Source organism: Vicugna pacos, chromosome 35, assembly GCF_048564905.1.
Source record: "Vicugna pacos chromosome 35, VicPac4, whole genome shotgun sequence".
Classification (NCBI taxonomy): domain Eukaryota; kingdom Metazoa; phylum Chordata; class Mammalia; order Artiodactyla; family Camelidae; genus Vicugna; species Vicugna pacos.
The window spans coordinates 7,503,060-7,529,423 of NC_133021.1; the positions used below are offsets into that span (position 1 = coordinate 7,503,060).

Genomic DNA, 26,364 nt, shown 5'->3' on the forward strand with positions numbered 1-26,364 from the left:
GAAGGTGGATTATTGATCAGCACAACCCCTGGTGGCCCAGCTCCTTGGCTTGGCTGCCCAGAGGGGGCTGGGGGAATGGGTAAGGCCAGGGCACTCAGGAAAAGCACAGAGGACCTGACCTCTCCCTTCTGCACTCGTAAACCCTTCCCCAAATCTCAAGGCATTGGACAGAGATCTGCCACAATAATGAGATGCTCCCATCTCTTCACTCACTCCTGTCGGTTCACTTACATGCTGAGCATCCACTGGGTCCCAGGACAAGACACATAGAATGGCTGATGGGACAGGCTTGGTCCTACCCCCTGGAACCTGTTCAATCTGATCAAAGAATGGTCACTCATAAAGAGTTTCTCAAAATTATACAGAGACCAAAGACCAACTGCAGAGTGAACCAAATTTAAAAATATATATGAAGATCCCCCAGTCTCCCCGCCTAAGGTTAACAGCATAAAGCAAAAAATTCTTGCCTTTAATCACCAGGGAAGTTGTCACCCCCTCTCAGGTGGAAAGGAGAGTTATTCTTTGAGCACGTCACAGAAGTGCTCCATCGGATTGGACCAGGGCATCTACATTCATTCAGCAAATGTGTATAAGCTCCTACTACATACGGGAATCTCCTAACTAGGCCGTTCCCAAGGCTCTCGGGCTTTATCAGTCAACAAAATAGACCTGACTCCCCATCACTGGGGGCTCAGAATTTTAGCAGAGGAAACAGGCAGCATGTTGGGGTAGCAAGAGTTTGGATAAATTTTTAAAAAAGAGTGATATGAGCAAACTCGGGTGATGGCGGTGGGGTGGGAGACAGGCAGGAGAGAATAAGGCAATCCTGGCAGATCTCACGGAGTAATGAACTTGAAGCAGAATAGATCCGGAGGAAGAAGGAAGAGCCGGAGCCAGAGGCCCCCAGAGTGAGGGGGAGAGTGTGGGCAGAGAGGCAGAGCACGCCGGGTCCTGAGGCCTTTGTGACGACTTTGGCTCCTAATGACATGGTGACCCGTTTAGTGAGTTTTGAGGGGAGGGGTGATGTAGTCCAACTTATGCTTTTGTGTTTGTGTTTTTTGGGGGGAAGTAATTTATTTATTTTAATGAATGCGCTGGTGATTGAACCCAGGATCTCAAGCATGCTAAGCATGCGCCCTACCACTGAGCAACACCCACCACCCCCAATGTATGTTTTTACAGGCTCCCTCTGACTCTGTGTGGATGAGAGATTGTAGGAAAGCAAAGATGGAAACAGAAGGCTATTGGTATCCAGGAAAGGCTGAAGGTGGCTCTTAGGAGGGCGGGGAGCAGAGAGCAGGTATTTAATTAAGACAGAATATCCAGAATTTTCTAACAAGCTGGATTTGCTGTCTGTGAGTGTAAAAGAAAGAGAGAGAAAGGACATGGTTCCAACATCTGGGCCTGGACAATGGGAGGGATGTCCTCTCCGGATGGGAAAGGGGATGGGAAAAGGTGGGGCTGAGCAGGTGGAAAGGGGCTGGTATCAGCTCAGTTCTTCAATGTCATGGTTAAGGGGTGTGTTACATATTGCCACAGAAGTGCCTAATAGGTAGAGGAATCTGTTTTCTTTTTCTTTTTAACATTTAAAAAATATAATTAAACATATTAATTGTATTATGTGAATGATTTGGGAATTTTGTTTCATGCCAAGTTATATGTTATATATAGCCAAATGGAGCGTATATCAAAAAGGGGAGAAATGAGGGCTTTCACATAAACTGACTGTCCGTAACGTAGGTAAAATTTCAATAAAACCAGTCTTCAGGGCAAAAACCTCATCTCGGTGTTACATAAAAATAAATGAAAAACGACTATGTTGATGTACCATTATTTCATGTTACATAATAGCCCCAAACTAACAGTGTTTAACTATGAGGCTTGTAGAAATACTATTCGCTTTATTCACATAAATACAGAAGTGCAGAAATGTTCTAAGGTAGAATTAGCATCTTAGTGGAAATAATACATATTTGAGCATTTTACATGATATATATGTACTGATTCAAAATTTGGAAAAGTAATTTCATAGTAGAACATATGTATGAATGTGAAAGCAAGATGAATGAAAGGAAAAGAATGTGATGTGAGTCTCAGGGATAAAGGCTCAGATGGAAAGGGGAAATCAGGGAATTTTGGAGAAATCGAGAAATTGATGGCATGCCAATTTCCAAGGCTGGGTTGCTTCCACCAAAGGAATAGCAGAGAGAGAGAGGAGAGGCCCAGGAACCCACCCTGGGGAACACCCACAGTATATGTTTGGAAAAAACAGGAGACATTGGCAAAGGACCAGCCAGCAGGCCAAAAGCAGAAACAGACAGAGAGATGGGCTGGAGGTTGAGTGAAGCAGGAACACGGGGTAGGAGGGATGGAAGAGCTGGGTCAAATGCTGCCGAGGGGCCAAGCATGATGAGGAGTCAAAATTGACCACTATATTTAGCAACATGGGGTCACTGATGGCCTTGACAGGGCAGTTTCCATAGAGCGAGGGATCAGGCGAAAAGCCAGAATGGGTGTAAAAGGGGATGGCTCAAGAGAAGATGCAGACAGTGAGTTTAAACAACTCCTTAAAGATTTGCTGCAAAGACACAGGGTGGCAATTGGTGGGGGTGAATTAGGGTCAAGGAGTGCTGTTGGTTTAAGAGGATGGACGTTTATATACTGATGGTGCCAACTAGCAGGAGAACAAAATAGATGAGGCAGTGAAAGAGAGGATGGTTTTGGGAGTGACAACCCAGAGAAGATGGGAGGGATGGGGCCTCGGGGACTTTTGGAGGGACTGGCTTTCGATGCCACTTTTAATAAGCGGTGGGGCACCGAGAGTGAGGTCACAGGCATCAGAAGGCGAGCGGATGTGCTGGGAGTTGCTTGTGAAATTTCTCTTCTGTTGGCTTGTTTGCTTGTTCAAAGTAGAAAACTAACCTTACCAGCTGAGGAACAAGGAGGAAGAAAGAGTTACTGGAGCCATGAGCAGAAGATAAGAAAGAGCCTTCCAGGGAGAATGGGACAGTAAAAAGGGCAGGGGGAGGCGGGGGAGTGCGCTCCCAGAAAGTTACATTTTCTCTTTGACGTCCCCAAATGTGTGATGTGTTATTACCCTTCCTGCTGTCTACAAAATAAAAATTAATTATGGTTCAGAGGAAATGCTATTTCATTCTAAGAGGCTGCCTGTTTCTCAGGAATGGTCATCTTAAACTGCAAATATTACAAACAATGTTGAAAAGATGAACCTGTGTACCTAAAATCCCCTATTTTCTATTAATCTGTTTACTACTTAGTTCCCCTATCAATAACACATAACAAATACTGCCATGATGGAGGTACATCGATGCTTAAAAGGGAATGAGATCTGTATCCTTTTGCTAAATTCCATGGCTTCCTTAATATGCAGTTCCACTTGGAATTTAGGAATGTCTGGTATAAGAAGTGAGAAACAGTTTGAGAAAATCCCGACTCAGAATTATACATCACAACCACATCTCACAAGTATATACAGCCGTAAAAAAGTTTAAAAGCAAAACTCCGTAACTACTCTTAAAGACCTTTGCAAACCTGGGCCTGCCAAGATGTTTCCAAACTGGAAAGGAACTCCAATCTCTTGCCTGGTACCGGACCAGAGGCTGGCCAGCCTTTTCTGTAAAAGCGAGAGAGTAAATATTTTCAGTTTTGCAGATCATTTTGTTGTAACCATGCAGGTAGGCAATAAGAAAGCTAAGAGCACTGGGAGATAGGAAACAAACGGGCATGCCCACACTCTCCCTTCCACTCAGGGCAGCTTCTCTGTGGTGGGGAGCTTTGCCACAATCACTTGCTTCTTTTTTCCATTGGTTTCTTTGTTTCCACCTTACTGCTCGAGCTCAGAACTTCAGGTGGGCCTGGTCCTTCAGCATCCATGCAGAGAAGGCTGAGCGGGGTTGGGAACCCCACCTGATGGAGAAGAGAGATTACTGGGAGGGACATTGTGGAGGCCACCATGACACGAGACAATCACACCTTCCGGGGTGAAAGGGAATGAAGACAAGGGAAGGACACAGTAGTGGGACCCCTAGGTCGCCTGCCAGGCTTGTTCTCCCTCCACGGCAACCATGGGGGCCTGGGGGGTGTTGGGCTTCAGCTACGGTGATTAGGATGAAGGGACTCAATATAAAGGACCCTCCAACTCCTCACTAGGTTCCAAACGCAGCCCCTCTAATTCCACCCTCTGAGTTTCTGGAACTCTGCTGGAAGAATACATGAGCAGGCCAGAACCAGAGCCCAAGCCAAACATGACAGGGGCTCGTGGGGCTGTAACCCCATGCTCAGTGGTCGGGGACTCCTTGCAAATCTGCAGAAATCCCTGTTCCACCTCATTCCTGGGAGAAACCCCAGATCTCCTCCTGCTCTGTCTGTTCTTCTCTTGAGGCTATTGTCCTGGAGGGATGCTGAGTCCTTGAACCTGGTCCTCCAAACGTACATAAGCAGCCTGTTCAATAAAACAAATTATGCACTTTTTCACATTTGCCAGTTTTTTGATTCCAGAAAGGCTGTGGGACTCATTCTCACAGTCTCCTGTGCCCCCACCACATGGTGGCCCTCTGCTCATGTAAACACGATTTCCCACAACTGCACCCTGCCTCCCAGCTTGTCAGAGGGGAGTGTCCCACAAAGACACAGGTGTTTGTGAGGATCCTGTCCCCCAGCAGAAAGCCTGCTCCTGGAGCCACGGACAGGGATCTGGCCTCCTAAGCCGCTCAGCTCTAATTCAAAGCCTAAAGTGGAGGCCCCGAACATTGCTGAATGACTTTCTGAATCACCTGGACTGGAGGGGACTGATTTTCTTTCCAGGAATGGAGGTAGCGCAGCCTCCATTTTCAGGGCTGACCTTGACGATGGATCTAGTTCCCCCGACTGCACCGCAGGAAGGAGTGGCCCTTCCATCCCACAGGTTGGAGACCCAACCCAAGGGAGTACTGAAGCAGTGCATTGCTGCCAGGTCCAGCATCCCTGCAGAGTGGCCTCTGCCCTTGAATGACCCCCTTCCCAGGGCCTTTCTTGCCCGGACACCACCACACCCCAGGCTGTGCCAGAGCTCTGGGGCTCTGCGTGTCCAGGGCACACAGGTGGCACCTGAGCCAGGTGTCCCCTGGGCCTCAAGGGAGAGAGGTCTGCTTCTGCATCAGGGGAAGGTGACCCCACAAGGCTGGCAGGACACTCTCAATATGGACCTCCAGGAGCCCTGGGAGCAGTTTCCCTGCAGGTGTTAAGAGCCATCATCAGGAGGGCAGGGCCCTCTTTGTGCAGACCATCCAGCAGTGCTGGGCCCACGTGCTGACCTCAGAAATCTACATGCCCCCAGGATACCCCAGGCAACCTCACAACTTCGTCACTTGGTGACCTGGTTACCACGAGCTCCTTGGCCATCCCATGAGGGTGGTCCTTGCAGGCATGGTCTCCAGGTTCTCCCGTTGAGAAATCCCCCTGGGTTTCTGTGGTCACAGAGCAGACACCAGAAGATTCTAGTCCTGCAGTGACCCCCACAGCAGTCAGCTCCCCTGTGCATGTCCAGGGACAAATGACAGCAATTTATTGCCAGGTACCGTGATGAACAAGGGGGTGGGATTCCATACTAAGTTCAGGATCCTGGTAACTCACTCTGCACCCCAAAAAGCTTCCATGAGAAATGTGTGTATTGGGATGTCTGTGCCCCTAGAAGAGCTGTTCCTGAGGGTTCCTGGGACCCTCCAGCCCCTCTCAAGGTTCTCAGATCCTGGGTCTAAATTTCTATCTGCCTCTTTTGGTGTACGGCCACCTGTGTCTCGTGGTCATGGGTCACTTTATTGCATGACTTGGCATGTTCTTAGTGCTCGTCCTCCACCCCTGCACTAGACTCCCAAGATGTTCCCACTGACCCTTGGCTCCCTGGGTGGCTCAGGGGGCCCTAAGTCTGCACCCTTCACTCTCCTCCTCTACCCCCACCTCTGGGGCCACCCCTAGGTGGACTTGGAGGTGTTTGTAAATGAGTCTTACACAAGGACATGTCTGGACAAAGCAGGACCCCACCCCCGGAAAACTCACCTGCTCCCTTCTCAGAAGAGGACCCCACAGCCCCACATTGCCTCCCAGGGGTCTACTCAGGACACAGTCCCCCAGTTCTGGGCAAGGTGTCTCCCTGGAATCCTTGTTTCCAGGAAGAGTCTCTCTGTCCTTCTTCAGAGTTTAGAGGTGTTCCCATGTCCCTGACCACCAAGATGCCCAGCACAGTCCCTTCAGTGACCTGGAGAGACAAGTAACTTATGTGGCCACAGGTCTCACAGGACACACCTGCTGGGACCCCAGGCTAAAGGGCTGTCCTTCTGCCTTCTCAGGTGTGGCTCCCGTGGTAACTTTTTGCAGGGGGCCCAAACGGGGAGTGTGGCCCAAAGCAGTTCATGGGGCTCTCTGGGCAGGGAAGACTTGGGCCAGGTGGCCTTGCCTGGTTTCCCTGCTGGGCCACTCTGAAAACCCCCGCTCCTCTGGCTGTGGCTGGAGGCCCCTCAAACCTCAGGGCGGGGCTCTTTCTCTCAGCCTCCACTGACTCCAAAGCCACGCTGGTGCTGGCGAGGGGAAACAGCTTTCTTGCCTTCTTTTGGCCAAGTTGCCACAGGTGGATGCTGCGGGGAGCTGGAGAGAGAGGTAGCACTTGCTCAGATGTGAGTGGTTAAGCAATTTGACACCCTGTCAACTAGCCTTAAACATTGGAATGAGGTCTTTCCCGGTAAAGCTGGAAGTTACTTTCAGTAACTTGTCTAAAGATTTCTTTTTTTTTTTCCACTTAAAGACTCATAAAACCTCTCCCAGGTCATTCCTGGTATGGACCATTATCCAGGGATCAATCAGGAAATGCAGGAGGAGAGGGGTGGGGGTGGGGGAGAGGGGAGGTTAGATCAGAGCCCACGGAGAGGAGATGCCCCTCCCAGGAGCCTCACACTGGGCAGTGGCTTCTGGCATCCAGCTCTCCTGTTCTCAGGCCCATTCCATCTGTGGGGTTTTCCAAAAACATAATGGTGGAAGGGCCATGGAGGACACCTAGAACTTCCAGAATAGACAGGGGGAGCAGAGTTACCATGCTGGCCCTGGGTTTGGAGACAGACCTGCAGTGGAGACCACAGGCTTCTGAGAAGCCAGTTTCGAAATAAAGGCAGTATGCACTGGAATACCCGGCTCGAGAGAGTGCTTCATCATAGACATGTAATTTACATAGTTCTCACCACTAAATTCTGTGTTCCCAACACGCTACATGAATGACGGCTTCAACACACATTCATCTCTGAGATGTGAAAAAGTGTAGAGCCGCTCTTTCATCCTGCATAATGGGCATGGCTACACTTAAGAACACTTACCAAGATTTCTCAGCAAGAGCCAATTTCGAAATAAAGGCAGTTTGTGCAGGAAAACCCTGTTGGAGTGAGGGCTTCCCCATACACATGTAAGTTATAGAGTTCCCCTCACCATGAAACGCTGTTCCCAACATGCTACATGCATGAAGGCTTCGACACACATTCAGTTCTAAGCTGTTAGCATGTGGAGAGCCGCTCTTTCATTCAGCACAAAAGGCATGGTTACACCCAGGAAGATTTACCCAGATTTCTCAGCTGCTTCCTTCAGCCAGATTCAAAATAAAGGCAGTTTGTGCTGGGAAAGCCTGTTGGAGTGTGTTCAGAGCTGTTTCGGGCTCTGTCCCAGCTGGAGGGTGCAAAGCCCAACCTCCAGAAAGAGGGACCAGGACCCCACCCGCCAGGTGGTGTTGCCTTTGTAGGGGAACAGTGATCTTTGGGTAAGATATATTGCGGCTCTCTCTAAAAACTGCTTTGACTTAAGTTTGCATCCTAGTCACCAGTTCCAGGACAACAGAAAAGGCATACCCTACATCCCTTTGCACTCAACTCTTCCCAAAAGAGCAAATATTTGTCCATGAAAATACCAGCTGCTCTTCTAAGGCTCACTAAATACCCAGCAGTGTGGGCGGTGCACTCTTGATCAGGGACAGGTGGAGAGGGAACAGCGGTCCTCCAGCAGGCTTGGCCTGGTGTGGCAGCTGCGCTGTGGGTGCGTGGTGGGGAGGGAATGCAGGGAATCCTGTTTGAGGGGCCTCTGTGCACGCCTGCATTATAGTCTGAGGTTTCATACAAAGGCTCCAGGCATCCTAACTGGTCAGATACAGCCCCCACCCTTGGGCTGGAACCACCAGGAGATAAGTACCTGTAACAGGGACGGTGCCTGGTGTGGGGAGAGGTCATGGGACACTCCGGGGGCAGGGGCGGTGGTGCTGGGGAAGGCAGGGGATGCAGTGAAGGGTCGAGGGAGCAGGGTCCTTTGCTTGGGGGTGCGAGTTCTTTGGGAGACCACAGGGAATGGCACACATCATCCCCACCCTATACCCCAAATTCCTAGCCCCGCCAACACAGGGGCTGCTCTGCACCCTCTCAACGTGGCTCTCCTGTAAGACCGCACCCAACCAGGCATCTGGCACCCTGCCCTACCTCCCCTCTTGGGACAGATCCCGTCTTCTTGGAAACTGCCTAGCAGCGCGTATTCAAGGCCGGCAGCCGGCCTGGCGGATCTGCACTTCAGGTGCCCTACCTGGCCAGCCGTGCCTGCCTGGGCTCAGTCCTCTATCTTGCCCACCGGTAGCCTGGGTCCACTTCCGGTGCAAGCGGAGGTCGCGGAGCCCAGGCTGAGCCCCGCACACAGACAGGTGAGGGTGCCCCCGCCCCGCTGCCCCGCCGCCCCGCCCACTGTTGGCAGCATTGCCCCAGCCTCCGGCCGGTGCCACCTGCAGCTGAGGACCTCCGCGCGGCCCCGCCCGCCCCGGCCCCACCCAGCTGCCCCATAAGCCTCCCCCCACCCCCGTCCTGGCCGCGCCCTTGCTCCCATTGGCTCCGAAAGTTCTGCTCTCGCACGTCTAGCCTCGGGAGGACGCAGACGCAAGCGCTAGGGGAGGGCCCCGCGGCGTTGCCATGGATAAAGACGCCGCGCTCCTCGCGGGCTGGCGTGCGCTTCTGGGGCAGGCAGCGGGCTCCGGAAGTGTGCAGCTGCCCGGGACCATGGCGGTGTTTGCTGCTGGGGATGGCGGCTTGCTTGGCCGGGCCACTAGTTCTGGCCGCGTCAGTCGGCGGCCGACATCCTTTCTGGGGCGGCGTCTCACAGACGGTAAACGTACGGCAGCGCCGTTGGCGGGGCCAGTGGACATGGACCGGGGTGGGATCCGGGTTGGTGTGGCGGCCGGGGAGGGCTGTGGTGCCGGGGAGCGGGTTGGGGCGGGGGGGACAGGGCTGGGGCACAGCCTCCGGCTTTCCTCCCCCTCGGGCTCTGGGGCTTGGACCGCGAGTCCGGGTAGCCCTGCGTGGCCGCGGCCTCCCAGAACCCCTGGGAAGGGCAGGTGGAGGACCCGTCTTTTATGAAGCGGGGCCTTACCCGCGTTTTGAAGAGCCCCAGAATCAGATGTTGGAATAGGGTGGTTTATCAGCCTTGTATATCAGCAGGGAAATTTCAGTTCCATCCAGATGTTGGCTCCTTCGCTAAAACTCAGGAATAAGACAAGGGTCAGTGTCAATTAGCAGTTATCTAGGGCTTGACTCAAAATAGACTGTGCGGGGTGTAGAGATGGTAGATGGGCCCTCCCTTTCAAGGTTGGTAGTCTTCTGGGATTAGAGGCCTCAGTTGAGGATTACATCCTCATCTGCAGTAATGGAGGTTGTGGGAAACATTAACACAGAGAAGGGAGGGGTGTTGCTGCGGTAACTCATTAAAGAAGCCAGGACACTTGCCTGGCTCTTGTGTAGGAGAGTCTCGCCTAGGGTAGGGCAGCAGTTATCAAAGTGAGTCCGAGGCCCCTGAGATGCAAGACTATTTTCGTAGGAACGCCGGAAAGTCACCTGCCTTTTGCACACTCTTGCACTCCCGAGTTTCCTGTGGGGTTTTCCAGGGAAAACCTAGTCTGTGATATCACAAAACAGGTAATGTAGAGGCAGATAGAATTAAGCTCTCACCAGTCCAAAAGAGATTCTCAGAAATTAAAATCACTGCTATTCCTCTCATTAATGATTTTTGTTTAGAAAAATATACTTATTTTTTGCTTAAGAGTATTAATGGTATCATGTAGTAGGTTGTTATTATTTTTAAGTGAACTCATAAGCATTTTTTAAAGTTCTTATTTAACTTCTAACACAGGAACTATTGATAGATTTAACCCACATAAACAGCAGCCTTTTGAAGTCCTCAGTATTTAAGAGTGTACAGGGGTCTTTAGGCCAAGAAGTTTGAGATTCCCTGGAGAACGGGTGCTCAGGTACTAGTCAGGTGCTTAGCGTTGATAGACAGATGCCAAGATGTCTTCTGCATGTGCTCCCGGACTCGAAATAATTGGCCACACACAGATCGGTGGGCAGTGCCTCCACTATACAAACCAGAAGCTGCTGAACGTGTCTTGAGTCTAGGCCATGTGCTGTGCAGAGATTCCCATTGTATCTGTTCTATCTAAGCCGGGATTCCTGTGCAGAGACCTGGCTCTGAAGACCCGCTCTCCTTTGCTCCCTGCCAGGTACCTTCTGTGTTATGTCAACCCTCCGGAGGGCTTCAGCCTCCGTAGGGGCGTCTGTATCCACATCGCCTTCCTCCTGAAGACCCTGCTGAAAATGGAAGAGTCGGTGCTGGTGATACCCCCTTGGGGCCGCCTCTACCATTAGCAGAGCCTGGACATCCACCAGGTCCGGATTCCCTGGTCTGACTTTTTTGATCTCTCAAGTCTCAACAGAAACATCCCTGACAATGAGTACGAACAGTTCATTGCAGGTGAGATGGTGATCGTTTAACTGGGGCCAGACGGTTTATGTTCTGGTTCCGATGTGAACATCGGGCCGTCTTGCTTCGGGTTTGTCAGTCTGCTTAGGGGCCGTGCTCATGTTTCCTGCACTGCAGGTGAATTTGGTCTTTCCACAGTTTTTCTCAGGAAATACATCTGAAGTGTATGAGCTCTGTGTTCCCTCCCCTCTGAAAACCCTGGCCTTCTGGTGAGATGGAGCGGTGACAAGGAGGCCACTGCCACAGAGGCCTTGTCCCAGCAGGACTCGCTCCCTGGGCAGTAAGGGCCATTCTTACCTGAAGGAAAACACGATGTATGTGTACCATGGGCCACGTGCTGGAGAAGGTATGTAACCTCTCATTCAGTATAATTTGGTCCTGCTCAAGCTTCCCATTTTACTTTTTGTAGGAGGTAAGATTTGAAGATTTTCTTTGAATACAGCTATTTAGAGCTTATCTTTTTTTTTTAATTGAAATGTGGTTGATTTACAATGTTTAGTTAGTTTCAGATATACAGCTGTTTTGTTAGTTTCAGGTATACAGCATAGTGATTCAGTTGTACATATACATAGTCTATTCTTTTTCAGGTTCTTTTCCATTATAGGTTGCAAGATACTGAACATTTTCCCCTGTGTTCTACAGTGAATCCTTGCTGTTTGTCTGTTTTACATATAGTAGTTTGTAATTGTTAATCCCAAACTCCTAAGTTTGTTTCCTAAGTCTGTGAGTCTGTTTTTGTTTTGTAAATAAGTTTATTTGTATCTTTTTTAAAAATTCCACATATAAGTGGTATCATATGTTACTTGTCTTTCTCTGTCTGAGTTATTTCACTTTAGTGTGATAATCTCCAAGTCCATCCATGTTGCTGTAAATGGCATTATTTCCTTCTTTGTTACAACTGTGTAATATTCTTTTATATCTAAATACTACATCTTTATCCAGTCATTTGTCAGTGGGCGTTTAGGTTGCTTCTATGTCTTGGTCATTGAAAACAATGCTGCTGTGAACATTGGGGTGCAGGTATATTTTGAAATTAAGGTTCCCTCTGGATATATGCCCAGGAGTGGGATTGCTGGATCAAATGATGTCTTTTTTTAGTCTTTTGAGGTATCTCCATATTGTTTTCCACATTGGCTTCACCAAACTACATTCCCAGCAATAATGTAGGAGGGTTCCCTTTTCTCCAAGCCTCTCCAGCATCTATGGTGAGTGGATGTTTGAATGGTGGCCATTCTGAGTAGTGTGAGATGATAACTTATTGTAGTTTTGATTTGCATTTCTAAGATAATTAGCGATATTGTGCCTTTTTTTCATATGCCTATTGGCCATTTGTATATCTTCATTGGAGAATTGCTTGTTTAGTTGTTCTGCCCATTTTTGGATTGGGTTGTTTATTTTTTTTTCTTATTAAGTTGTATGAACTATTTTTATAGTCTACAAGTTAAGCCATGTTCAGTCTCATCTTTTGCAAATATTTTCTCACATTCCATAGGTTGTCTTTTCATTTTGCTTATGGTTTCTATTGCTTTGAAATAGCTGATAGGTGTAACTAGGTCCCATTTGTTTATTTTGGCTTTTATTTTCTGTTGCTTGGGTGGATTGCCCTAGGAAAACACTGCTGAGATATATGTCAAATAATGTTTTGCCTATGTTTTCTTCTGAGAGTTTTTTAGCGTCTTGTCTAATGTTTAAGTCTTTAAGCCATTTAGAGTTTGTTTCTTTTTTGGTTTTTTTTTTTCAACTCTATTATATGCTTTCGATTTGTGGTTACCCTATTTTTCAAGTATATCAACCCATTATCATATCTATTTCCTTTAGACTGATAATCACGTAGGCTCCAACACATCCTAAGAATAATGAGAAAAAGGAAAAAGAAAGAGAAAAAAATCTATCTTTTCTTGCTACCGTCTCCCTTTCCCACCTTTTTGTATTTTGATATACTTTTTCTTTTTTACATCTTCATGTTTATTGTCTTGTAACTCGTTATTTCATTTCCAATGATGGTTTTCCCATTTCTATAGCATCCTGCTTCCTTTCTGTTTAGAGTAGAACCTTTTAATGTCTCTGTTTGGTTCCATAATGCTGAATTATCTCCCTAACCCCCTCCACCCTGAGCCTCTGAATACTCAGTACAGGGAAGCCAAACCATCCTAGCCTTCATCAGTCTTGGGATGCAATCTTCAGAGTGGGAAAGAAGAATCATTGAAAAATAATATTCTGTTTGTTGCTTTCTACCCTTGCCCAGAGAGTGAGAATCACCTCTGAAGGCGGAGGAAGAAAGATGGGGGCATGGGGCACAAAGACTTTTCTCCTTTTGCTACTGAAAAAATGATTTCTTTTGTAATTAGTGATGATGCCCTTTAAATTGGTAAGATCGAGATTCCACAGCTTCAGCGCCTGTGAATAACCAGCTGGGAGAAAGCTCTCCAGGGCCCCTGCAGTGGGAAAGGCAGCCCCTCTGAGCACCTGTTGTTCTGTATTCTTCCGGCCTCCACACAGTTTCGCTAGGCACTGTGCAGGACGATGCAGTTCCCCAAGGTGGAGGACTGGGAGACCCCTGCTTGGTGGCAAGCCACAGGAGCCCACACTTGAAGGACAAAATGAAGAGTAGTGGGGCGGGCATAGGAACAGAGGATGGTTGAGACCCAGGATAGTTTCCTGGAGGCCAGCAGGTGAGACTGGCGGGGCAGATGGGGCCCTGGTGCATGGGCAGTCCTTGAGGGATCTGAAGCAAAGATATGAACCAAGATACTGGATTCGTGTGGGGGTAAATCGCCCCCTGGAGGCCACGTGGCAGTGCAGCGAGCCCAGGAGGAGCGGGCATTTCCCCAAAGTTGGGTTGACAGATCACAACCAACTCACTGGGAACCGAGAGGTACAGAGATATTGTTAACTTTTTGTCCCTCTTCCTGGAAAAAAAATTGCTTCCTGTTGAATAGCCTGTGTAGTTAGTGAGAATTAAAGACATGAAGTAACATTTCCTCAAAAGTCATCCATTGTGCAGTTGTTAATAATGGTCAAATGCAAACTTGAATAGATTAAATCAAACAGTCATCATCGTATTTTAAAATCTTTTAAAATAAAAAATCTTGCTGTCTTTGTTCTTCATTTCAGGGTTCACTTGGTGATAATAGTAACAAAAGCAACAGCAAACCTTTAAAGAATTCTGTCCTGCTGTTCAAGGAACTCTGTGTTCATGACAAACAAATGAGGTGGCACTTTACAGGAAGGACAGTCATTAATCACACAGCTAGTAAATGGCAGGGGTGGGACTTGAACCCAAGCTGTCTGACTCCAGAGCCCCCTCTCAGGCCCTTCAGTGCAGCTCATCACTTGGTATGCCCAACAGAGGCCAGCATTAAAGAGCAGCATGACCTTGGCTGCTTGGCCTCTGTTTCTTCATCTGTAGAATGGGGGTGTGGGCAGTGAACTCTGTGAGCTCAGTGGTCACTTCCTCCAGCTCTGCTATTCTACTGCTTTGAGTTAATTTAAGAAGTATCCGAGCCCCTGAATGGCCCACCCATAGGCTGGCGCTTTGCTAGGCCGTGGGTTACGGAGAAAAATAAGATCAGCCTGCTTCTCCAAGGAGCCTGTGTCCCTCCACGGCAAACGGCTTTGAGGCCCAGGCTCCCTCGCTGGCAGTCGGGGACTGGGCAGGAATGTCTGATAGAAGATGGAGGCAGAGCCCTTCCGGGAACAGTGGTGGCCACAGAGCTATCAGGAGCGGGAGCATCTGTCCAGGCTGCTGAGAGGGGGGCCCTCATGAGGCCAGTAGCCCCCCCAAACTAAGCCCTCAGGACAAAGATCCAGCCATTCCTGCAGTGTCACAACAGAGCCAGTCCATCCTCATCACTGTGCCCCTGTGCTCCTTTGTCCTGGGGCCTCTCTTCCCCCTACACCCAGAAGACTCATCTCTCTCTCTTCTCTGAGTGTCCCCTCACTTCACCCATGGTCCCTGCTTCCTAGGCCACCATCTCTGGAGTTGACGATTTGCCCCCTCACACTCTCCGTTTGATCAGGAGCCTGGGTTGACCTCCTTGTGCTCACTTTCCCCCATGAGGTGATTTCGCCTCCTCTCTTGGGAACACCTGGAAAACCCAGTCCATTCCTAGCAGTGCCTGCCACCCTGGCCTCCCTGCTCATCTGCCTCAGTCAGGAGCAGCTGGACCACCAACTCTGTATTGCCTCACCGCCTACCATCAAGACGTCAATGTTGATTCTCCCTCCACCACCCAGTATGGTCATTGTAGGGTCTTCTTCTCCGTCAGCCTGAGCCAGACACCTCCCATTCACCCTACCCCCGGGCTCATACCCGGGCGTGTCTCCACCCCAGGTCCAGCCTCTCTCCTTTATGTGCCCAACTCTAGCCATCCAGCTGCTTCTCCACCAGCCTCGTTGGCCCTCCTTCACCCTCACTGGGGCATCATGCACTGACTCCTCTGCTTTCCTACCTGTCCACGTTCCTCTTACTTCCACTTCCCCACCTTCCAGCTCTGCATCCACAGTCAGCACTCTCTTTATGACAAACAAAACCCCCTTGACCCTTGATCTTTTCATTTCCTCACCAGGATGACTTCCATCTCGGTTCACCCAGCTCTATTTGTTCTGAGCCTGCAGGCAGCAGGCTCTCCCAGCACAGATTTCTAAGACTACAAATCAATGCCCAGCATGTTGCCACTGCCAGGCAATCCTCCAGGATTTCTCTAGTGAGCACATTTCCCCACTTGCCACACAGTGGTGTCAACATTCTATGCTCTCTGCACACCTCTAAGCTTCCCTCTGTCTCTTCCCTGACTCCCAGCAGATGGCCTTGCCTCCTGATTCAGAGAGAATGACATGTTACTTGAGGGGAACTCGCTCACCTGCAGCAAATCTGCTCACCTCACCTTTTATCTGTCCCTCTCCCACCTGGACTCTAGCTGTAGTTGTTCTTAATTTAGTGAGTTTAGTTGACATATATATACACAGTTAAAAGCTTAGCACACTATAGGCTACCTTCTTGGGCTTACTTTTTCAATTTAACATAGGGTGTATGATGCATCCACTTCGTTGCATGTACCTGCAGTTCATTTGTTTTAACTGATCTTAAATGTTGTGTGTGTGAAAGTAACACAAGGCAAGTGTAAGCCAGGATTCAGGATGCTGGTTGCTTCCTGTGAGAAGAGGCCTAGGGCAGGATAAGACACAGTATGTCACTGTCAATAGTCCTGTTCTGGTGATGGGTGACAGGTTCACAACTGTTTCTTATAATATTAATTTTAATACATAAATACTTCTGACAGGCACCTAAGGTGAGAATGTGTCATGAGCCAAGATATACAATGGATAATATTACATCATTATTGTTATGTAATCTTGTTATAAAATATAATATTCATAATCCTACATTGTTATGTGTTATATATTATATAGATGCATGAATTATATATTATGTATATAAATAACTACATATGTATTATATACTATCTGATAATAAATAAACAGAACATAACATGCTAGTATATCTACTATTATGTATTATTTAATAAATAATATACTATATCCTGTTATATGACATGGCACCTAATCTTTAATCAAATAAAAATATGTCACTATATGTAATGGTAATTAATAAAATTAAATGAAAATGCCCGCAGCTTTTAACGCCAACACCGCTCCAGCTGTCACTGTCTATCTTCTTCCCTTTCATGGTCGAGGTCCTCACGGTGCTATCTGTTCCCCTTTTCATCTCGTTATCCTGAACCTTCCTCCCCCTCCCATCCCATGCTGCCTTCTTCCCCGTGGTCCCTCTAGTCACCAGCGGCCTCTGGGGCACTGATTTCAGGGCAGTGTCTCAGGCCCAAGCTCACCCGCCTGTCCTCCACCTCTGCCACTGCTGGTGGGGACGGGGCGGGGGGCAGAGTGCACCTGTTGTCCTGGAAGAGAATACAGCACAGACTCCGTGACCAGCAGGAGGTGTGGCCGGAACCTGCAGGACTGGGGGGAGAGCCAGACTGTCTGCATCCAGACCGGGGGCACTTGGAGTGTGAAGAAGCCCAGTCCTCACTGCCCCTGAAGTGAGGAAAACACCCTCAGGTGAGTTAAAGTGCTTATGACCTAGGTCTGTTGGCTGCAAAGGACAAAGGGGTCCCTAAGGGGAGGTTAGTTGATGTTCCAGGCCCCACAAAGGCCCTAAGGGCTGGCGGGGAAGCAGGCTGGACGCTCCACTGGACCCAGTGTCCCCTCGGGGGTGGGGCCTTCCGGAACAAGCAGAAAGCCCTCAGTCTCTGGGGGAACGCGGCAGTGTGGGAGCATCCCTGCAGTGAGTCAAGTGACGTCAGGGCCTGTGGGATCCGTTTTTATGGCCACATTGAGCCACAGCAGAAGCCACAGCAGGAGTGGATTCCTGTCTCTCCAGCTGACATCCTCGTGTCTGAGTGCCAGGCTTCAGACCCGATCCCCTGGGGTGCTAGGACAGTTATACACAGAGGCGGCTCGGGGAGGCCTCAAGAGGGCTGTACTGGCCTTGCTGTCGACATGATTACACAAAGATCAAACAATCCATCGATGGGAAGAAAATAAGAACCATGGTCACATCTGGACCGCAAGCTTAGATGTGGTATATGGGTGATATTTATCGACAATCTGGCGAGGATCTGGTCAAAGCTAGAGGCCAAGGCAGCAAACCGGTAGTGACACTAAGGAACATCGTGGTGCAGAGGCTGGATTGGGGGTCTGAAGGCTCCTCCCAGGAGGAGCCTCAGTGTTTGGGAGGTGGCTAATGTGCCTGCTTCATGTCACTAGCAAGTGATGCCACCTGCGGAAAATCAGCTATAATCCTGAGCCGGGTCAGCCCTGGGTGATGTGATAAAGGCTCCTACAAGAGGAGGCGCCAGACGGATAGTGAACCAACCAACAGGCTGATGAGTTTCTGGCCTGTGTTTATCGTGCTTTCGCAGCCAAGAATGAGGAGAGAGTTGAATGGTTCACCATGAAGATTTTAACAACTTAAGAGAGTTCCGTGTCTCACTGCATTTCAGTGCCACCCGGAGGAATTCAAGAGGTGTTTAGACCCAGAAGGGACTAACAGCCTCTTGGTTCCTCATCAACCTGACAAACCCACCAGCCCTCTATGGCCAGACTTTGGCAAGTGCCTTCCCTTGTTCTAACAAATCCCTTTCCACTCACGCCTGTGGTATGCTTTTATTTTTGTTTAATTAATGGGAATGAAGATACCTTACAGCCTCTTCAGACCTTTCCTTAGGCCTTCTGCTCTTAGACCCCGGCAAGGGGGCCCGCTGCCCTGGGTCCTGCACTGCAGAGGGTCCCTCTGGCCCTGACACTTCCTCTGGCCACGCCCTCCATGGGGTGGAGTCAGCAGGGCCAAGGGGGCAGGGTCATTGGCTCCATCCCATGCTCTAGAAGCCCAGGACCCCAGATGCCCTGTCTCAGCAGCCCCTGACCCATTCCTAGTGCCTGCACCGGCTCTCCCGGAAGCTCAGATTCCCAGGACTCACAGAGAGGCCAAAGGGCAGCTGTATGTATGGAGGGTATGAGCAGATCCCGAATGTGAGTTTTGAGTGTCCCCCTGTGAACATCCAAGGCCACTTGTGGCAAGGGATGGACCCAGCATTGGGAAGAAAAGGATCAGGCTAGTGGTCAGAGACTGGGAATCAGCTCTCCCCACACGCTCACTTTCTTTGCCGGACTCCCCTGTGTCTTGGAATTCTAAATTTGAACCTGGTCTTCCCCCTTATAATGAACGTATATTTGTAAAGGCAGGACTTTAGAACCTACTGCACTTAACATGTTTACATGTACAGGATGTGAGCTCCCAGGTATGCTCTGGCCTGCACTTCCAAAGGTCCAGAGCAGTTATGTTGGCTCTACTGAGACTGTAATTGGTAAAGACCATCTCCAGAGAGGAGAGCTCCTGCTTCACGCTCCAAAGTCAGGACCTTCTGAGTGGATAAAACAATGGACACTGTGACCCTCAATTGTAAATTGATTTAGAATAACGCCAAAGTGTGTAAGACGTGTGTGTGTGCACGCGCGAACCTGGGGACGTGTGTTGTACATGACTGTGTGTTTGTGTGTGCTCACGTGCACCTGGGGATGTATGTGGTTCTGTATGTTATGTGTGTGTGTGCGCCTGAGGATGTGTGTGGTTGTGCGTATGTTATGGGTGTGTGGGTGGTACATGACTCCATGTGTGTGTGCCCGTGGGGATGTATGTGGACTAGAGCCAGTGTGTCTGCACGTGTGTTTGTGTGTACGTGCATGCATTACTTTTAATAGTAGAAGCTGTCCTTTAGAAATACGATGTAGTAAAAATTGTATGATGTCCTTTGCTGTATAAATCAAAATTAAAATTATCTTCAATCACCAGAAATTTAGTCCCCCTCAGATTCTGTTTTTTTTCCATATTGATTATGTCCTCATTTTACTGATGAGGAAACTGTAGCTTAGAGATGTTGACTGACTCAACCAAGGGCATGGAGCTCGCGCGCCCAGGGCCAGGACCCAGTCCAAGCCGCACTGCTCCAGAGGCCTGGAGCCCTGCTCATGATCATGCGTGGCCTCTTGGCGGGGGAACAGATTCTGATGGGCTGTGGCCAGTGTGCAGGCTGCCCGTGCCGGGGACTCGGGAAGCCGGGTGGAGAGTACCAGACAGCAGACAAGAGTGAAGGGCTGCTCAGAAGTCAGATAGTTTCCTAGGTCTTGGATGAGGAAGGAGGCTCACTGCTCATCCTTGATCCCTTTGCTGGTGGCCAAAAGGGACCAAGGCCCACGAGAGCACTTCTGGGAGCTGCCTGCCAACACCTGGAAAAGGACTGCTCAGGACTGGCTCTGCAGTAGGAGCAGAGGAAGGAAATGTCGCCTCCTGGTGGACATCCTTTGTGATGGCAGTAGGAGGCCTAGGAGCCTTGGTATCGAGGTGGCAAGGCAAGGTCCTAGTGGATGATCGTTTCCACGTGTCTTAAAAATCATTGCTTCATATATTTTATCCATTTTGTGGTTTATTTTAGGGTGGTAAATATGGTCAGTGTTACTCCATATTACCTAGATTAATTAATTTTTTTATTGTTAATTTTCTCCTCAGTGATTTGGAAGCTATATTGCCTCTTAAAGAAAATTCTCTCTAAATCTTTATAAATCATCTCTAAGTTCATAAATTTTTATGCAATTGGACCAGTATTCCTATAAGAGTCTCAAAAATGAAATAATCTATTAGATCCTGTTCCTTAATAATGATAAATTTAGCATATTTTACCTCTCTGTTGTTCTAAATTGTGTGTGTGTGTGTTTGTGTGCTCCAGTTACTACTTTTTAGACAGTTGCTTTAAGTTTGTTACATTAACAAAGAAAATATAGGTATATACATCTTGGATTTCATTGCTCACTACCACTATTTAATCCCATGTCTTTCCCACTTTTGAGTTATTTACTTATTGGGATTTCCCAATCAACTGGACACATGATTGACTAATTGTTTTTGAGTGGTGGACTTGGAAAACTTACATATCTATATGCAGATTTATGTTCTCCTCGTCAACAATTCTCAGAGTGTTGTTGATGGCCCAAGCCTTGTTTTAAATTAAGGCATTGTTTTTCATCACCAAAAAAAAAAATTATTAATTTAAGGTGTTGTCTTTTTATGGCTGGCTAGTCTTTTATGGTGAATGGATATTAATAGAGATTTCCTTAACCTTCCTCCTTCTTTTTGCCATAACTCGAATTCATTGAGAAACATGTTTTTACCATTTCTCAGATGGGCTTCAACTTTGACTTCTGCTTTAAACCATCACCCCACTCTTTTTCTCCATGCTTATTCCTGAAAAAGTGAGCTCTCTATTGGTTTATAGGTGGTTCCCGTCAAAGATTTGTGACTCCCTGTCCAAAGTTCCAAAGGAAGAGAAAAGGAAAGATTCCTGTTTCTGGTGGTTACATTTTGTCAGGTTAGAGATCTAGTTATCCATGTGGCTGCAGTGGAATCTGCAATATCTTGGCTCAGAGTTTCGTTTTTCTGGCTTACTAGGGGAACCGCATTAGCTGGGGTCACGTCACTGTGGCCGTTGTCAGGATCCTGGGACTGAGGCAGCCCCTTTGCCTCCTTGTTATTTTGATCTTGCAAACTGGGTCCCAGTTATGTGAACCCTGCACCTGGTGGCCAGGATCGCCCCACACGTGACGTGTACCCAGTTCCTTGGCGTCCCTCACTGCTGTCAGCTAGTTCCAGTAAGAGTACGTGATGGCTTCCACTACTGTCCTTCCTCCATCCTCTCCAGGCAGGCCCTCCTTTCCCACTAGTTGGCCCTAAACCTTCTCTCCTGCTCTACATACGCTGACGGAATTCCTCAGGGTTTCCAGCAGGTAGATGGGTCTCTTCTATGTTTGGACCCCTTCAGTGCTTGCAGTGAAAATATAGGATGTGGGAAGGAGGAGCTTGGGGATTCTCCATATCTAGGGCCTCCCTATCCAGCAGATTCAACTAACGGTGGATTGAAAATATTGTTGAAAAAACAGAAAGTTTCAAAAAGCAACACTTGAATTTGCCATACACTGGCAACTACTTACATAACATTCATGTTGTATTAGATACCATGAGTAATCTAGAGATAACTTAAAGTACACAGGAGGACACAGTGAAAGAGAAAGTGACAACAAATATATGTGTATACTCATGTATAACTGAAAATTTGTGCTGTATGCTGGAATTTGATACAACTTTGCAAAATGACTATAACTCAATAAAAAAAGTTTGTATATATATATAAAAGTAGATGGGGGGATGTACATGAGTCCCATGCAAGTCCTATGTCATTTTATACAAGAGGCATCAGCATCCATGGATGTTGACTTCAGGGTGAGTCCTGGAACCAGTGCCCCATGGTTACCAAGGGATTACTGGAAGTCCAGGCTCCTTATCCCAGCCTGCCATGTCCCCACATGGTCTGACTCCTACCTGTACCACACTTCCCTTGTCACTCTCCTCCAGCCCTGGCACACTGCCCTCTGATTCTTGAACAGGCCACACTCACTGCACTTCATGTCTGGCCCTTAGAAATACCCATTACTTTCTGAGCATGGCTCTGCTTTCACAAGATGGGCTGCATTGTCACTAGAGAAGTCAGTGTGGAGGTTCCTTTAAAAACTGAAAATGGACTTAACTCATGATCCAGCCTTCCCATTCCCGGGCATATGTCAGAAGAAAACTCTAATTCAAAAAGTCACATGCACCTCAATGCTCACAGCAGCAGTATTTATAATAGCCAGGACATGGCAACAACCCAAATGTCCATTGACAGGTGACTGGATAAAGAAGTAGTAGTATATTTATACAATGGAATACTACTCAGCCATGAAAAAACAAATAATGTCATTTGCAGCAACATGGATGGACGTAGAGATAGTCATTCTAAGTGAAGTAAACCAGAAAAAGAGAAAAATGCCATATGATATCACTTATATGTGGAATCAAAAAAAGACACAAATGAACTTAAATACAGAAGATAAACAGACCCACAGACATAGAGAAACAAACTTACGGTTCACAGGGAGAGAAGGGGATGGGAAGGGATAAATATGGGGATTCGAAAAGTGCCCCTCTTGGGGAGTGATGGAAATGTTAGCTATCTTGATCGTGGTTATGGTTTTCTGGGTGTAGACATTTATCAAATTCACCAAGTAGTACATGTGAAATATGTGTATTTTATTGTACAGGTATCATACCACAATAAACGTGCCCTTAAAAAAAAAACAGGAAAACACTGGCAGCATTTTGTCCTACGTTTTTATGTGTCTTAAGTGAGTGGGTCTTCAAGATTCTGGTCTGCCATATTTTCTGAACCAGAAGTGCCCTCCTTCCCTTTTCTTTGGTAAACTGTCAGTGGGTGGCATTTATTCCCATGGCTTCAACTGCTCTCTGTCCAATGATTAACTGTCAAATCTTTTCCAGCATGGACATCTCAGTTCAGTCCCAGAAATATATTTCTAATTGACAAGTAGACATTCACATTTGGTTAGCACATAAAAATCTCAAGCTCTGTTTGTCTGGATTTACACTCGCCCAGAACTAGTTTTACTTTTTCAAACAATGGCATCACTGTCCCATCTCTTTTCTGTGCCAAACATCTGGGAGTTTTCCTTTACTTTTCCACTCCCTCACCCCCATCAGTACTACAATTCTATTCCTTAATGTCCCCCAACTAAGTCCCTGCTCCTCGCTCCCCACTGCATTAATTCCCACCCCTTTCTAGTCTCCCCAGTGCTGTACTTTAGAGTGAACAATCCACTTTGCTCACTTTTAATGACTAATCTGTGTCACTCTCCTCCTTAAAACCGCAAAGAATTCCACGCTGCGTGTGTGAGGAAGTCCACGCTCTCTGATTTAACGTCACACCTTCTCATCACCTCGTTGCTGCTTTTTTTCAGCCTCAGCTTCCGTTAGTTCCTCACAGCCTCTAGCCTCACTGACCTTCCTTCCCTAAGTGCAAAGTGCTCTTAGACATGACCAGGGGTCTGCACAAGACACGCAAGCTGCTGAGAATCCTGTCCCCACCACGCACTCTCCTGGTCTAGAGATTTGCTGGAATCCGTCAGATGTCAGTGCAGAAAGCATTTCCTCTCTGACACCTTCCCTACCTTCTAGAACACAGCCCCAGGCAGTGCAAGAGCCCCTCTGAACATATAGTATATATGATGCAAAGTGACTCTTACCAAATTGTTTTGAAAACCTATTTAAATTTTTCCCTTCCACGACACACTGTGATCTCCTTGAGGGATGGGGGGCTGTGTGGTATTTGTCTAGACAGCTAATGTCTGACATAGACCCCGGGCCATCGGAAACAGTCTGCTGACTCATCAAGAAGACTTGTCGTCTTTGCGATGTACGAAAGACTACATGCTCTCTGATCTTACACCATCCGGCAAGGGTCAAAATAATTTCACATAGAACTACAGAGGCAAAATATGTGTATTCTTTTCCTCTTTGTGAGCCCTAGATCATAGGCATCCTGGAACGGAGGTGTCACTCAAAGCTGTCTGTCCCCTAGGCTGTTACGCCCAGCTTCAACATATTTTTTGAAGTTGTAGGGATACGTGTACATCACCCCGTCTTAGAGCAAATGGTGCTTCAGCCTGACCAAGTTTAATGTCCATATAAAAATCAGAAATCTTCCAAACTGAAGCCTGAAGAAACATTTCCCTTTTCTCCTTCCAGTCTGTGTGTCATCTGCACCCCACATCCCCACTGCTCATCTGCGTCAGGCCACGTTCTATCTAGAAACATTTCCGGTGGGACACTTGGACAAGAACTAATTACAGCAGTAATGAAACTGGTCCCATGAACGTAGGCTCTGCACAACAAGGATGTTTGACGGGAGGCCTCAGCCGCAGCCTGCAGGATCTGTTCACGTTTTCTGCCTGGCTTCCCTGCAGATGTTGTGCAGAAAATGAAGCCTGCAGTTAAAGTCATAGAAGGCCTAAGAAATCCAGAAAAATGGAGTGAGATTCATCTCCTTGGGAATATTTTTGGAAACCATCCACTAATAAGAAGAAATTTAAGAGGTTCGTTTCAGAGCAGATGATGTCCAACTGCAGGTGGGTCAGTTTTGTCATTGTTGCTCGCTAGTTGGCTTTCTGCTGCTTCTAACATGCCGCTTTTAAGAGAAGTGGCCTGAGTCGGCCCTCAGAGCAGAAAGGTGAGCTGGGCCTGGAGACAGCCAAGCTCCTCTGCTGTGTAGTGACCCGCTGAGAAGGAAGGGTTGGCCCAGGACTTCCTCTGACTCTCTCCCTCAGTTATAAACTCTATGAAGGGAAAATGGAACAAAAATCTTAATTCAATATGGTATTGTCAAAGTATAAAAATAATTGTCTTTGGAGGGGATGGTATAGTTCAAGGGGTAGAGTACATGCTGGATTCAATTTGTGGAACCTCAATGTAAAAAAATAATAAGAAAAAATCTTTAAAAAAAGAAAAATAATGAAGAAGAAAAGAGATCTCAAACAACCCCAGTTTAAAAAGAAAAAAAATTCCTTTAAAAATAGTAGTCAGCTAGGTCTTTTGCTAGATTAGGAGTTTGGGATTAACAGGTACACACTACTATGTATAAAATAAATAACCAACTCTCAGGTCTTTAATAAATTATTTCAACCTGAATCCTTTTTCTTTTTTCCCCTAAGCAACCCGTGGAAGCCTCTGAAATTCTCATCTTATAAAAGAATTCATTTAAAGGTGGTTTGAAAGTTACTGGTTAAAACAGTTATTTGTGGTTCCATGAATATAGGTCTAGTAAGAAAGACAGACAGTAAACCAGTAAGCAAATAAATATATGATGTACTACCAGGTACTAATAATTGCCACAAAGAAACATAAAGCATTTTAGGAGGGAAAATGTTTGAATAGGAAATATGTGCATGCTATTCTAAATAATCTGGTCAGATAAGTCCTCTCTGAGGGTAAATAATTTGAACAAAGTCCTGAATAAAGCAAAAGAATAAGCCACGTATGTAACAGACAAGAAAAGCCTCCCAGGCCGGAAGAAGTGTAAGTACTAGACTTGGAGTTAGAAACGCAGCTGTCCTGGTGGGGACCATCGGGGCGGTGAAGATGGGCTGGAGCAGAACGGTGAGAGCTGAGGCTGCAGAGATCGGTGAGGGCCCGGATCACATAGGGCCTTGGTAGGGACTCTGGATATCCTTCTGAATACAATGGAAAATCACAAAAGTATTTTGCAATGCGGAACAACTTGATCTGATTCATACTTTAATAAGACCGTTGTGGGTAACGTATGGGGAATAAGCAATGGAAGCAGGGCAAGGTAAGCTGATGGGAAGCCAGTGGGAAGAGTACTGCTGACCTGGAGAGAGACACCGAGGTTGGACTGGGATGATGGCGGGAGACGGGCAGAAAGGGGGACACGAATTAACAGTAACGGTCACAGGCCTTAATGCTCGAGTTGGACACAGACACAGAGTGGTACAGGGTGATGGGTATGTGATATTTGGGGATGAGCCACAGTTTTTGTGCAGAGACCTGACAGGAGAATAAAGTGGGGATGTTGACGTCGGTAAGAAAGGTTGGTGGGTTTTGAATTCCCCCTAGAGTCGCGTCTGTTTCTCTGTACATGACGTCAGCCGAGCAGGGATGGGTGTTCCTACTTCTGCAGAGAATTGCGTGTCCTCCTCATCGACTAATTCGAGAGGCCGACCTGCCCATCCAATTGCAACATCTTGAATCTGCTTCTTTCTATCCAGGAGGAGATTTCCAACTAAGATGCTAATCAAAAATTCCCGTGTCCAGATTTAGAGATGTGTGCCTTTGGGAGGATCTCAGAGATGCCTCCACAGAGGCTCGGTGTGCTCTCTCTCCCTCAGAGAACACAGTTCCCTTCAGCCCACTGGGTCTCAGCAGAGAAGATTTCACACATAGCCCCTCTCAGGCCCTGGGGACCAACCTCCCGCTTGGCCGAGCTCTGAAAATGAGCACGAGTTCCGGGCAAAGGGCCTTCTCCAGGGGGCCATCTGGCAGATTACATGAGGACAGTGTACAAAAGGGTGGGAGGG

At 47.7% G+C, this 26,364-nt stretch overlaps 1 protein-coding gene and 1 long non-coding RNA gene across 2 annotated transcripts; both read right to left on the minus strand.

The window, feature by feature from the left end:
- The window catches only part of LOC140691492 (uncharacterized), a 1,216,370-nt gene that overhangs the window by 146,024 nt on the left and 1,043,982 nt on the right, over positions 1–26,364 (minus strand).
- On the minus strand, positions 232–6,160 carry LOC140691499 (uncharacterized). 2 transcript variants are annotated; one of them, XR_012067200.1, is made up of 5 exons: positions 6,055–6,160; positions 4,346–4,462; positions 3,753–3,927; positions 3,553–3,634; positions 232–318 (listed from the first exon to the last, which is right to left on the minus strand). It is a non-coding gene; the product is annotated as an uncharacterized lncRNA (long non-coding RNA). The 2 variants fall into 2 exon arrangements; XR_012067201.1 differs by having other exon boundaries at positions 3,543–3,634.